This window comes from Pseudophryne corroboree, chromosome 7, assembly GCF_028390025.1.
Source record: "Pseudophryne corroboree isolate aPseCor3 chromosome 7, aPseCor3.hap2, whole genome shotgun sequence".
Lineage (NCBI taxonomy): Eukaryota > Metazoa > Chordata > Amphibia > Anura > Myobatrachidae > Pseudophryne > Pseudophryne corroboree.
In genome coordinates, this window is record NC_086450.1 from 396293959 (window position 1) to 396306440 (window position 12482).

Genomic DNA, 12482 nt, shown 5'->3' on the forward strand with positions numbered 1-12482 from the left:
ACCATTCTATCTATACCTTGCTCGAGATTATGAATATCTCTCAGTCACATAACGGTCTGCTCTAGATCAGTTACCTGGGCTTCCAGGGCAACCGTTCGCACACATCTAGTGCATATGTATTAATACTGGGTCGGCTGCTCCAGGTGCGCATACATCTTGCACGAAATACATCTGGCATGACACGCACTCTTTATGAGTCTGGATACCCCTTATTTTTAACAAAGGTGAGGTAAAAATTATGTTTTAATATTTACCATTTTACATATTCATACATACTATATGATAAAAGAGTGCCCCCAAAAAGGAATCACTTTCTTTATTAGCCTTTGATAATTCTGTCCTTTGAGTTTCATCCATACAGTGATAATTGACTAGACACAATGCAGTGTGGCACTTGCACATTGATGGCACCTGTCACTCTTTGATGCATTATATGCAGTAGGCCTATCCCAACATGGCAGTGGGAGAAGCTCTGAAGCAGTGGAATCTGGATTAAACCAGCTCCCAGCCAAGCCAAGCCAATCCAACCCAACCCAACCCTGTATTTACCCAGTTATTTCCACTAGCTATACATATGCTGAAAATGTACAGATGTGTCGACATACTCCTTTGCTCAAATTGGGCCAAATATCCCTGTTTGGCATGCCACATATCCCTATTTGGTATGCCATATATTTCTGCTTGGTAGGCCACATATCCCTGTTTGGCACACCAAAGTGTCGTGAGCCACTGCTGTGGCTCATTCATGTCTGTGTAACTGCAGCCTGTTTCCTGTATGTGTGGCCTGTGCAGTCTCACCTGTCAGATAATTAGGCCATTACCATGTGTCTGATTTACTGCAGCCATCCTGATTGGGGCTTGATTCCTTTATTACCCAACCTGCCCCTCACCTGAGGCCGGTTATAGCTTGAAGCTTCTTGTTACTGATAGTACCTGTGTCCGGTCCCTGTTCCTTGGTAGAATCTAGAATCTGTACAGTCGTGCAATTATATTACTGGTGATACCCAGTCCTGTTTGTATCCTGTGTATCCTGTCCAGCCAGATTCTTGAGTACTTTACCTGTGTCACCTGAGTTTCTGGTGTAAGTGAGAACCTGTCAGCCTGTGAAACACCCGTGATTCTGAGACCCTGTCTAATTTCCTGATCGGATCCAGCTAGCCTTGTGTTCAGGTTTTGTGTGGAACTCCACACAGATTCTTGCCTTTGCATTTATTTATTATTCATACCATTCTGTGCATTGTTGCATGTATATACGGCCTTGTTGCTAATAACACCCTGTGCATTGTTACATGTATATACGGTCTTGTTGCTAATAACATCCTGTGCATTGTAACATGTACATATTGATTGTGTTAAGATTATATTCCAACCTGGCTTCCGGTTCCGACTCCATGCAGAGCGCTGTGTGATCGTGCAGCTCAGCTCCGTGACCTGCTCACAAGTGCTGATTCACGCCTTTATTAAGCCTCCTCACCCCACCCCACCCCTTGCTGTACCGCCTGAGCAACAGATGGACAGGTTTCTCTTCCCGCCAGCTGCCAACAAGTCACCTGCACAGAGGCAGGAGAAGAGCCGCGCTGAAGACATGGCACCGGACGCGGATGCGGCTTCTAACACTCCTGCTTCAAGAAAAGCTGCTGCAGCCTCAGAGGAAACTGACACCCCATAGGTACGCAGGTCTCCTGACTCCCCTGTGACCTATGGGGACATAGTCGACGCTGTCACCTCCACCATGAAACCACTACTGTCTCAGGCTGTTGCTGACATAACCCAGCAATTACAGCATCTCACCATGAGGGTCTCCTCTAATGAGAATAGAATTGGCTCCTTATGCCATGATATGTCTAATGTTCAATATGATGTCAAAATGCTCCAGAGGGAGAATCATCAGCTCTGGAATAAAATTGACGATGTTGAAAACAGGTTGAGGAGTAACAATATTAGGGTGGTGGGAGTATCTGAAACTGTTAAAGGTCCAGCTTTTGATGTCGTTTGTCAAGGTCCAGCTTTTGATGTCGTTTGTCACAATTTCCCTCCCAAAACTCCTTGGCATTGAGGAAGAGTGTAAAGATCTGGTGGTAGAAAGAGTATATTGAGTAGGGCCCCATCTAGACCCTAGGACACCAGGCCTCGGGTAATATTATTTATATGCCTGAGCTATTTACATAAACTCACATTCTGGAAAGCATCACGTAAACTCCAGATTATTATCTGGGAGGATAAGAGAATTTGTCTTTTCCAAGATATTTCAGTAGAACATACAAGGGTGCGCAAAGCTTTCTCGCCTGCATGCTCCTGCTTGGTATCAACAAAAAATAAATTTGCCCTCATTTACCCTACCCAACTCAGGATCTTTACTGCAGATGCTCATTTTGACTTCACCAACTATGATGATGCCCTGGCCTTTCTTAGAGATGAAAATGCAGCTCAACAGAAAGATATTTACGACAAACCGACTTCTTTAGCCTGATCTCTCTATTCAATGCACTATATTTTGTGTCTCCTCCTCTTGCTAGTTTGATGTTTACAATTTAAAGTTCTGCTAGGTAACGCCTTTTAGATTTCTGGATCTAAATTCTCAAAGCCTATGGCAGTTATGCAAAAATTTTAATGTTTATTACTATCCAGTTTGTTCCGTCAGTGTACAGCCTCATGATATATCCTTCTACTATATTTTGTCATGATGTTATTACGGTTTATATGTTCTGCTACCATGTCTCATTAGGATATGTTATTCCTAATTCGGAGTTAACAAAGATGGTAATTTGACACTCTGAATATTTAACATCCATCACTCACTCATCCCCCTCTCTACCCCCCCCCCTCCCTTCCCCCCACCTCTCCCCCATCTCCCTGCTACCTTTACTTTCTATTAGGAAAGACAAAAGACAAAGACAAATTCCTCTACTGGGCCCAGGGGTTTATTATTGATTCTGCAACTGGGGTCTCGGTGCTTCAGTATTGCTCCCAATTATTATTTCATTATGACGCAATGTTCTATGTTCTTATTTTATGTTCTTCTTTGCTGGAAGTTTGAGATGGTATATCCATCTAGTAGAATGCATGACATGTGGATCGTGTCCTTTCACAATAATACTGTTTTCCCCTTGTCCGTGTCAAATATAATGTGTATCCTCTTCTTATTTTTCCCTTCTCCCCATCTCTCTTTTCTATTGAATTTTAGTTCTCTCCAATCCATGAGCAGCTTAGTCTGTTTATGTAAATGTCTATTTAACAATGACAGACCTTAAGGTGGGTTCTTTTATATTATTTTCTACAAATGTTACCCTGCTCCCTACTTTGCTCTGACATATAAATCATAAACAAATGTATGTCCGTGTTCCTCTGGGGAGGAAAACAACCTAGAATGTCTTTATCCAAATTATTCAGGTCCAAAAATGTCAGGGGATTGAACATTCCAAATTTTGCCCTTTATTAATTGACTACACATTTTAGATACATAACAGATTGGCTTCTAGAAAATCGACCTTCACTAATTTTGATCTTGATAAGAAAGCTTTTGAACCGTATTCCATTGCGGCTCTTGTCCATACACCTCTACGTCTAATTCCTCAACATATTGCTACTCATATTCTCTTTAGGGACACATAGAACAGTTGACTTCTCATTAATGAAAAAAAACTAAATAGGTCATATGTCTCCACTCCTTTTCTCCCAATTTGGGACAATCTTAATTTTCCCCCATCCCTACTCAACCCACATTTCAAAATCTGGCACACTAAGGGTCTAAATTTAGCAACGAAAATTTTAGATCCAGGTGGCAATATAATATCATACTCGGAATTATGTGGTACATATGGTTTGTCCAATAGGCATTTTTACTTATACCTGCAACTACGACTCTATGTAGCCTCTCTCCCTACCTTTTAGACGAGGTAATTTATCTCTTGATCCACTGATATCTATTGTCCGCACACTCCAACAGCACCCTTTTAAATCAAATAAATTGTATTCTCTCCTCTTGACACCTCTTGATGACCAGCCTTTATCCCATCTCATTCAATCCTGGCACGCTGACATCCATGATATTGTCGACTCAGATTCTTTATTCCATCACTATACTCGTACAATGAAAATACTTCAGTTCTCTTACCTTTATGACCTTTAAGACCTCACACAGATTATATATAGCACTGGCCCACCACAAACACATGATATCTTCTGAAACAGGTGTATGTATTAAATGTCAGATGCTTAATGCTAAATTCTTCCATTGCTTTTAGGCTTGTCATAAATTATTACAATTTTGGCGTAAAGTCATTTCTTTCCTCAATAACACACTCAAGCTTCATTTGACCACTGATCCTTTGGCATGTCTCTGCATTAACTTTAAAAACTGGAATTTAAATTCACATAAGACCTCAATTATCCCCTTCCTCACTATAACCCTGACCTTAGCTAAAAAAACTTATCTTAACTAGAGATGAGCGGGTTCGGTTTCTCTGAATCCGAACCCGCCCGAACTTCATGTTTTTTTTCACGGGTCCGAGCGACTCGGATCTTCCCGCCTTGCTCGGTTAACCCGAGCGCGCCCGAACGTCATCATGACGCTGTCGGATTCTCGCGAGGCTCGGATTCTATCGCGAGACTCGGATTCTATATAAGGAGCCGCGCGTCGCCGCCATTTTCACACGTGCATTGAGATTGATAGGGAGAGGACGTGGCTGGCGTCCTCTCCGTTTAGAATAGATTAGAGAGACACTTGATTTACTAATTTTGGGGAGCATTAGGAGTACTCAGTACAGTGCAGAGTTTTGCTGATAGTGACCACCAGTTTTATTTATAATCCGTTCTCTGCCTGAGAAAAGCGATACACAGCACACAGTGACTCAGTCACATACCATATCTGTGTGCACTGCTCAGGCTCAGGCCAGTGTGCTGCATCATCTATTATCATAATATCTATATATAATATTATATATATCTGTCTGACTGCTCAGCTCACACAGCTTATAATTGTGGGGGAGACTGGGGAGCACTACTGCAGTGCCAGTTATAGGTTATAGCAGGAGCCAGGAGTACATAATATATTATATAGTGAGTGACCACCAGACACACAGTGCAGTTTATTTAATATATCCGTTCTCTGCCTGAAAAAAGCGATACACACAGTGACTCAGTCAGTCACATACCATATCTGTGTGCACTGCTCAGGATCAGGCCAGTGTGCTGCATCATCTATATATATTATATATCTGTCTGACTGCTCAGCTCACACAGCTTATAATTGTGGGGGAGACTGGGGAGCACTACTGCAGTGCCAGTTATAGGTTATAGCAGGAGCCAGGAGTACATAATATTATATTAAAATTAAACAGTGCACACTTTTGCTGCAGGAGTGCCACTGCCAGTGTGACTAGTGACCAGTGACCTGACCACCAGTATATATAATATTAGTAGTATACTATCTCTTTATCAACCAGTCTATATTAGCAGCAGACACAGTACAGTGCGGTAGTTCACGGCTGTGGCTACCTCTGTGTCGGCACTCGGCAGCCCGTCCATAATTGTATATACCACCTAACCGTGGTTTTTTTTTCTTTCTTTATACATACATACTAGTTACGAGTATACTATCTCTTTATCAACCAGTCTATATTAGCAGCAGACACAGTACAGTGCGGTAGTTCACGGCTGTGGCTACCTCTGTGTCGGCACTCGGCAGCCCGTCCATAATTGTATATACCACCTAACCGTGGTTTTTTTTTCTTTCTTTATACATACATACTAGTTACGAGTATACTATCTCTTTATCAACCAGTCTATATATTAGCAGCAGACACAGTACAGTGCGGTAGTTCACGGCTGTGGCTACCTCTGTGTCGGCACTCGGCAGCCCGTCCATAATTGTATATACCACCTAACCGTGGTTTTTTTTTCTTTCTTTATACATACATACTAGTTACGAGTATACTATCTCTTTATCAACCAGTCTATATATTAGCAGCAGACACAGTACAGTGCGGTAGTTCACGGCTGTGGCTACCTCTGTGTCGGCACTCGGCAGCCCGTCCATAATTGTATATACCACCTAACCGTGGTTTTTTTTTCTTTCTTTATACATACATACTAGTTACGAGTATACTATCTCTTTATCAACCAGTCTATATATTAGCAGCAGACACAGTACAGTGCGGTAGTTCACGGCTGTGGCTACCTCTGTGTCGGCACTCGGCAGCCCGTCCATAATTGTATATACCACCTAACCGTGGTTTTTTTTTCTTTCTTTATACATACATACTAGTTACGAGTATACTATCTCTTTATCAACCAGTCTATATATTAGCAGCAGACACAGTACAGTGCGGTAGTTCACGGCTGTGGCTACCTCTGTGTCGGCACTCGGCAGCCCGTCCATAATTGTATATACCACCTAACCGTGGTTTTTTTTTCTTTCTTTATACATACATACTAGTTACGAGTATACTATCTCTTTATCAACCAGTCTATATATTAGCAGCAGACACAGTACAGTGCGGTAGTTCACGGCTGTGGCTACCTCTGTGTCGGCACTCGGCAGCCCGTCCATAATTGTATACTAGTATCCAATCCATCCATCTCCATTGTTTACCTGAGGTGCCTTTTAGTTGTGCCTATTAAAATATGGAGAACAAAAATGTTGAGGTTCCAAAATTAGGGAAAGATCAAGATCCACTTCCACCTCGTGCTGAAGCTGCTGCCACTAGTCATGGCCGAGACGATGAAATGCCAGCAACGTCGTCTGCCAAGGCCGATGCCCAATGTCATAGTACAGAGCATGTCAAATCCAAAACACCAAATATCAGTAAAAAAAAGGACTCCAAAACCTAAAATAAAATTGTCGGAGGAGAAGCGTAAACTTGCCAATATGCCATTTACCACACGGAGTGGCAAGGAACGGCTGAGGCCCTGGCCTATGTTCATGGCTAGTGGTTCAGCTTCACATGAGGATGGAAGCACTCAGCCTCTCGCTAGAAAAATGAAAAGACTCAAGCTGGCAAAAGCAGCACAGCAAAGAACTGTGCATTCTTCGAAATCCCAAATCCACAAGGAGAGTCCAATTGTGTCGGTTGCGATGCCTGACCTTCCCAACACTGGACGTGAAGAGCATGCGCCTTCCACCATTTGCACGCCCCCTGCAAGTGCTGGAAGGAGCACCCGCAGTCCAGTTCCTGATAGTCAGATTGAAGATGTCAGTGTTGAAGTACACCAGGATGAGGAGGATATGGGTGTTGCTGGCGCTGGGGAGGAAATTGACCAGGAGGATTCTGATGGTGAGGTGGTTTGTTTAAGTCAGGCACCCGGGGAGACACCTGTTGTCCGTGGGAGGAATATGGCCGTTGACATGCCAGGTGAAAATACCAAAAAAATCAGCTCTTCGGTGTGGAGGTATTTCACCAGAAATGCGGACAACAGGTGTCAAGCCGTGTGTTCCCTTTGTCAAGCTGTAATAAGTAGGGGTAAGGACGTTAACCACCTCGGAACATCCTCCCTTATACGTCACCTGCAGCGCATTCATAATAAGTCAGTGACAAGTTCAAAAACTTTGGGTGACAGCGGAAGCAGTCCACTGACTAGTAAATCCCTTCCTCTTGTAACCAAGCTCACGCAAACCACCCCACCAACTCCCTCAGTGTCAATTTCCTCCTTCCCCAGGAATGCCAATAGTCCTGCAGGCCATGTCACTGGCAATTCTGACGAGTCCTCTCCTGCCTGGGATTCCTCCGATGCATCCTTGCGTGTAACGCCTACTGCTGCTGGCGCTGCTGTTGTTGCCGCTGGGAGTCGATGGTCATCCCAGAGGGGAAGTCGTAAGCCCACTTGTACTACTTCCAGTAAGCAATTGACTGTTCAACAGTCCTTTGCGAGGAAGATGAAATATCACAGCAGTCATCCTACTGCAAAGCGGATAACTGAGTCCTTGACAACTATGTTGGTGTTAGACGTGCGTCCGGTATCCGCCGTTAGTTCACAGGGAACTAGACAATTTATTGAGGCAGTGTGCCCCCGTTACCAAATACCATCTAGGTTCCACTTCTCTAGGCAGGCGATACCGAGAATGTACACGGACGTCAGAAAAAGACTCACCAGTGTCCTAAAAAATGCAGTTGTACCCAATGTCCACTTAACCACGGACATGTGGACAAGTGGAGCAGGGCAGGGTCAGGACTATATGACTGTGACAGCCCACTGGGTAGATGTATGGACTCCCGCCGCAAGAACAGCAGCGGCGGCACCAGTAGCAGCATCTCGCAAACGCCAACTCTTTCCTAGGCAGGCTACGCTTTGTATCACCGCTTTCCAGAATACGCACACAGCTGAAAACCTCTTACGGCAACTGAGGAAGATCATCGCGGAATGGCTTACCCCAATTGGACTCTCCTGTGGATTTGTGGCATCGGACAACGCCAGCAATATTGTGTGTGCATTAAATATGGGCAAATTCCAGCACGTCCCATGTTTTGCACATACCTTGAATTTGGTGGTGCAGAATTTTTTAAAAAACGACAGGGGCGTGCAAGAGATGCTGTCGGTGGCCAGAAAAATTGCGGGACACTTTCGGCGTACAGGCACCACGTACAGAAGACTGGAGCACCACCAAAAACTACTGAACCTGCCCTGCCATCATCTGAAGCAAGAAGTGGTAACGAGGTGGAATTCAGCCCTCTATATGCTTCAGAGGTTGGAGGAGCAGCAAAAGGCCATTCAAGCCTATACAATTGAGCATGATATAGTAGGTGGAATGCACCTGTCTCAAGTGCAGTGGAGAATGATTTCAACGTTGTGCAAGGTTCTGATGCCCTTTGAACTTGCCACACGTGAAGTCAGTTCAGACACTGCCAGCCTGAGTCAGGTCATTCCCCTCATCAGGCTTTTGCAGAAGAAGCTGGAGGCATTGAAGAAGGAGCTAAAAGGGAGCGATTCCGCTAGGCATGTGGGACTTGTGGATGCAGCCCTTAATTCGCTTAACAAGGATTCACGGGTGGTCAATCTGTTGAAATCAGAGCACTACATTTTGGCCACCGTGCTCGATCCTAGATTTAAAGCCTACCTTGGATCTCTCTTTCCGGCAGACACAGGTCTGCTGGGGTTGAAAGACCTGCTGGTGACAAAATTGTCAAGTCAAGCGGAACGCGACCTGTCAACATCTCCTCCTTCACATTCTCCCGCAACTGGGGGTGCGAGGAAAAGGCTCAGAATTCCGAGCCCACCCGCTGGCGGTGATGCAGGGCAGTCTGGAGCGACTGCTGATGCTGACATCTGGTCCGGACTGTAGGACCTGACAACGATTACGGACATGTCGTCTACTGTCACTGCATATGATTCTCTCAACATTGATAGAATGGTGGAGGATTATATGAGTGACCGCATCCAAGTAGGCACGTCACACAGTCCGTACTTATACTGGCAGGAAAAAGAGGCAATTTGGAGGCCCTTGCACAAACTGGCTTTATTCTACCTAAGTTGCCCTCCCACAAGTGTGTACTCCGAAAGAGTGTTTAGTGCCGCCGCTCACCTTGTCAGCAATCGGCGTACGAGGTTACATCCAGAAAATGTGGAGAAGATGATGTTCATTAAAATGAATTATAATCAATTCCTCCGCGGAGACATTGACCAGCAGCAATTGCCTCCACAAAGTACACAGGGAGCTGAGATGGTGGATTCCAGTGGGGACGAATTGATAATCTGTGAGGAGGGGGATGTACACGGTGATATATCGGAGGGTGAAGATGAGGTGGACATCTTGCCTCTGTAGAGCCAGTTTGTGCAAGGAGAGATTAATTGCTTCTTTTTTGGGGGGGGTCCAAACCAACCCGTCATATCAGTCACAGTCGTGTGGCAGACCCTGTCACTGAAATGATGGGTTGGTTAAAGTGTGCATGTCCTGTTTTGTTTATACAACATAAGGGTGGGTGGGAGGGCCCAAGGACAATTCCATCTTGCACCTCTTTTTTCTTTTCTTTTTCTTTGCATCATGTGCTGATTGGGGAGGGTTTTTTGGAAGGGACATCCTGCGTGACACTGCAGTGCCACTCCTAGATGGGCCCGGTGTTTGTGTCGGCCACTAGGGTCGCTAATCTTACTCACACAGCTACCTCATTGCGCCTCTTTTTTTCTTTGCGTCATGTGCTGTTTGGGGAGGGTTTTTTGGAAGGGACATCCTGCGTGACACTGCAGTGCCACTCCTAGATGGGCCCGGTGTTTGTGTCGGCCACTAGGGTCGCTTATCTTACTCACACAGCGACCTCGGTGCAAATTTTAGGACTAAAAATAATATTGTGAGGTGTGAGGTATTCAGAATAGACTGAAAATGAGTGGAAATTATGGTTTTTGAGGTTAATAATACTTTGGGATCAAAATGACCCCCAAATTCTATGATTTAAGCTGTTTTTTAGTGTTTTTTTAAAAAAACACCCGAATCCAAAACACACCCGAATCCGACAAAAAAAATTCGGTGAGGTTTTGCCAAAACGCGTTCGAACCCAAAACACGGCCGCGGAACCGAACCCAAAACCAAAACACAAAACCCGAAAAATTTCAGGCGCTCATCTCTAATCTTAACGTATTGGATTAAGAAGGCTTCTCCATCTATACTCGAACTCCAGTACAGGCTCCTTAAATTGATTTATTTTGACAAAAGATCCCTTTCATGTGGATTGGATGGTCAAATAAATAAGTTTATGCAGAAATGGGTTGACACTAGAAAATTATAATAGATCCAGTATATTCCACAATTTAGTCCCACCATCTTCAGACTAGTGTTTATTTATTTTGGTGTAGTTCAAATTTTAATTATACCTCTGAAATAAACCACTTTCACAGTATGTGTTTCATACATGGATTCCTCAATATATCACTATTTATGAATGTCTACTTCTTTTCTATATTTTTACTGATAATATCTCTTTTGAATAACTCACACTGTATATTTAGCTTGGAAATATCGATACACTTAGTTTTCATTATCCCTTTTTGATATGCTCTTCACCAATATCTTCCACAGACTATATTAATTTTTATCTCGTACTCTACACCATTGTCTCATCCACCTCGCTAAAGATTCATCTCACAGTGTTATCTCTGAAAGATTTAAGGTGACAGCTGCTGTTTGGATTCTCCCCTATGTATTTCCCTATTGTGTCTTGTCATGTTTAGGTCTCTTCACCCCCCCTTAGGAATAGGTTGTTAGTATGGTTATACTACCATGGTTTTGTTCCTAAATTCATATCCGATCAGTATCCGCATAAGATCCCTGTAAATTTGTCTACCTTTTATCTCTGTCTATAATGACAAGGGGACTACTATGTTTATACTGTACGTCACCTCTTGATAGGTTTTGAAATCTTTGATACATATTATTATTATAACTATATGTACCTTGTTTGTACTTGAAATCCTTGAATAAAATGTAAAAAAAAAAAAGGATTATATTCCAACCTGTGCATTGTCGCACTCATCTGCATTCGGTTATTTCACTCTGCCTGTGCATAGTGCAGCGGTACATAGGTGATGTTCAGTGAATGTCTCACCATCTGCAATTTACTCTTGCCCAGCCTCAAATAGTCACCTTGTCCATACATGAAACCTGGGGACATCTGAGTACGAGGTGGACTTAATTCACCCTGGAAAGGTGGCTGCTATAGGAGAAGACTAGCATTGCAGGAGGCTAGAAGACTGCTCGGCAAGGGTAATTGCGTGAGTGTCACCAAGAACCACCAGGTAGCCCATAGCACACTAGTCCACATAACATTATAACCGGCCATAGCTGCAAAGCCTCCTAACCAAAATTTTTCTCATCCTGCCTGAGTTCATTGAGACTTCATCTATCTCTAAAGAAACTCTTGCTCAAAATGTTGTGACCAGAGAATCCTCTTATTTGGTGGGTGAGAATAGGTTTAGAAGTTTCCCACGGCCCAAGCTCTCAGAAGAGGAGCATCAGCATTGCAAAAACTTATTTAAAAAAATATTGTGGGGACTCCAGTCACTTTATTCAGGACTGTGGTTTGTGCAAGCCTAGAAGGGGTGACAAGTCTCTGCCTCCTGTCATGTATCATGTCATGTCAAATCAACTGTCTAGTTCTGTTCCAGACTCCACTGTGGCAGAGGAACTTGTTATTGAACCTGCTCTAAAAATAACTCCAATTCAGAATTGGGGTCCTGTAAGGTCATATTCTAGGTTTGGGAATCAGAAAAGGAAGTTTATTTCTCTTAATACAGAAAAAATAGAATCCAATGTTTCAGCGTCTGAAAAAATATTTGAAGTTCAAGTCCCAGGAGTGGTATTCAATGTTTTGATTTCAAAATCAGAATCCGATGTTTCAGCCTCTAAAAAAACATCAGATTATCAGAGTTTGGGAGCAGTGCCTGAGTTCAAAGTCTGGGAGCGGTGCCCGATGTTCAGAGTCCGGGACCCGAGTTAAATATACTGACCTCAGGAGAGGTGTCCGATATGCCAATTCCAGGGGGGAGGTCTCTGATGC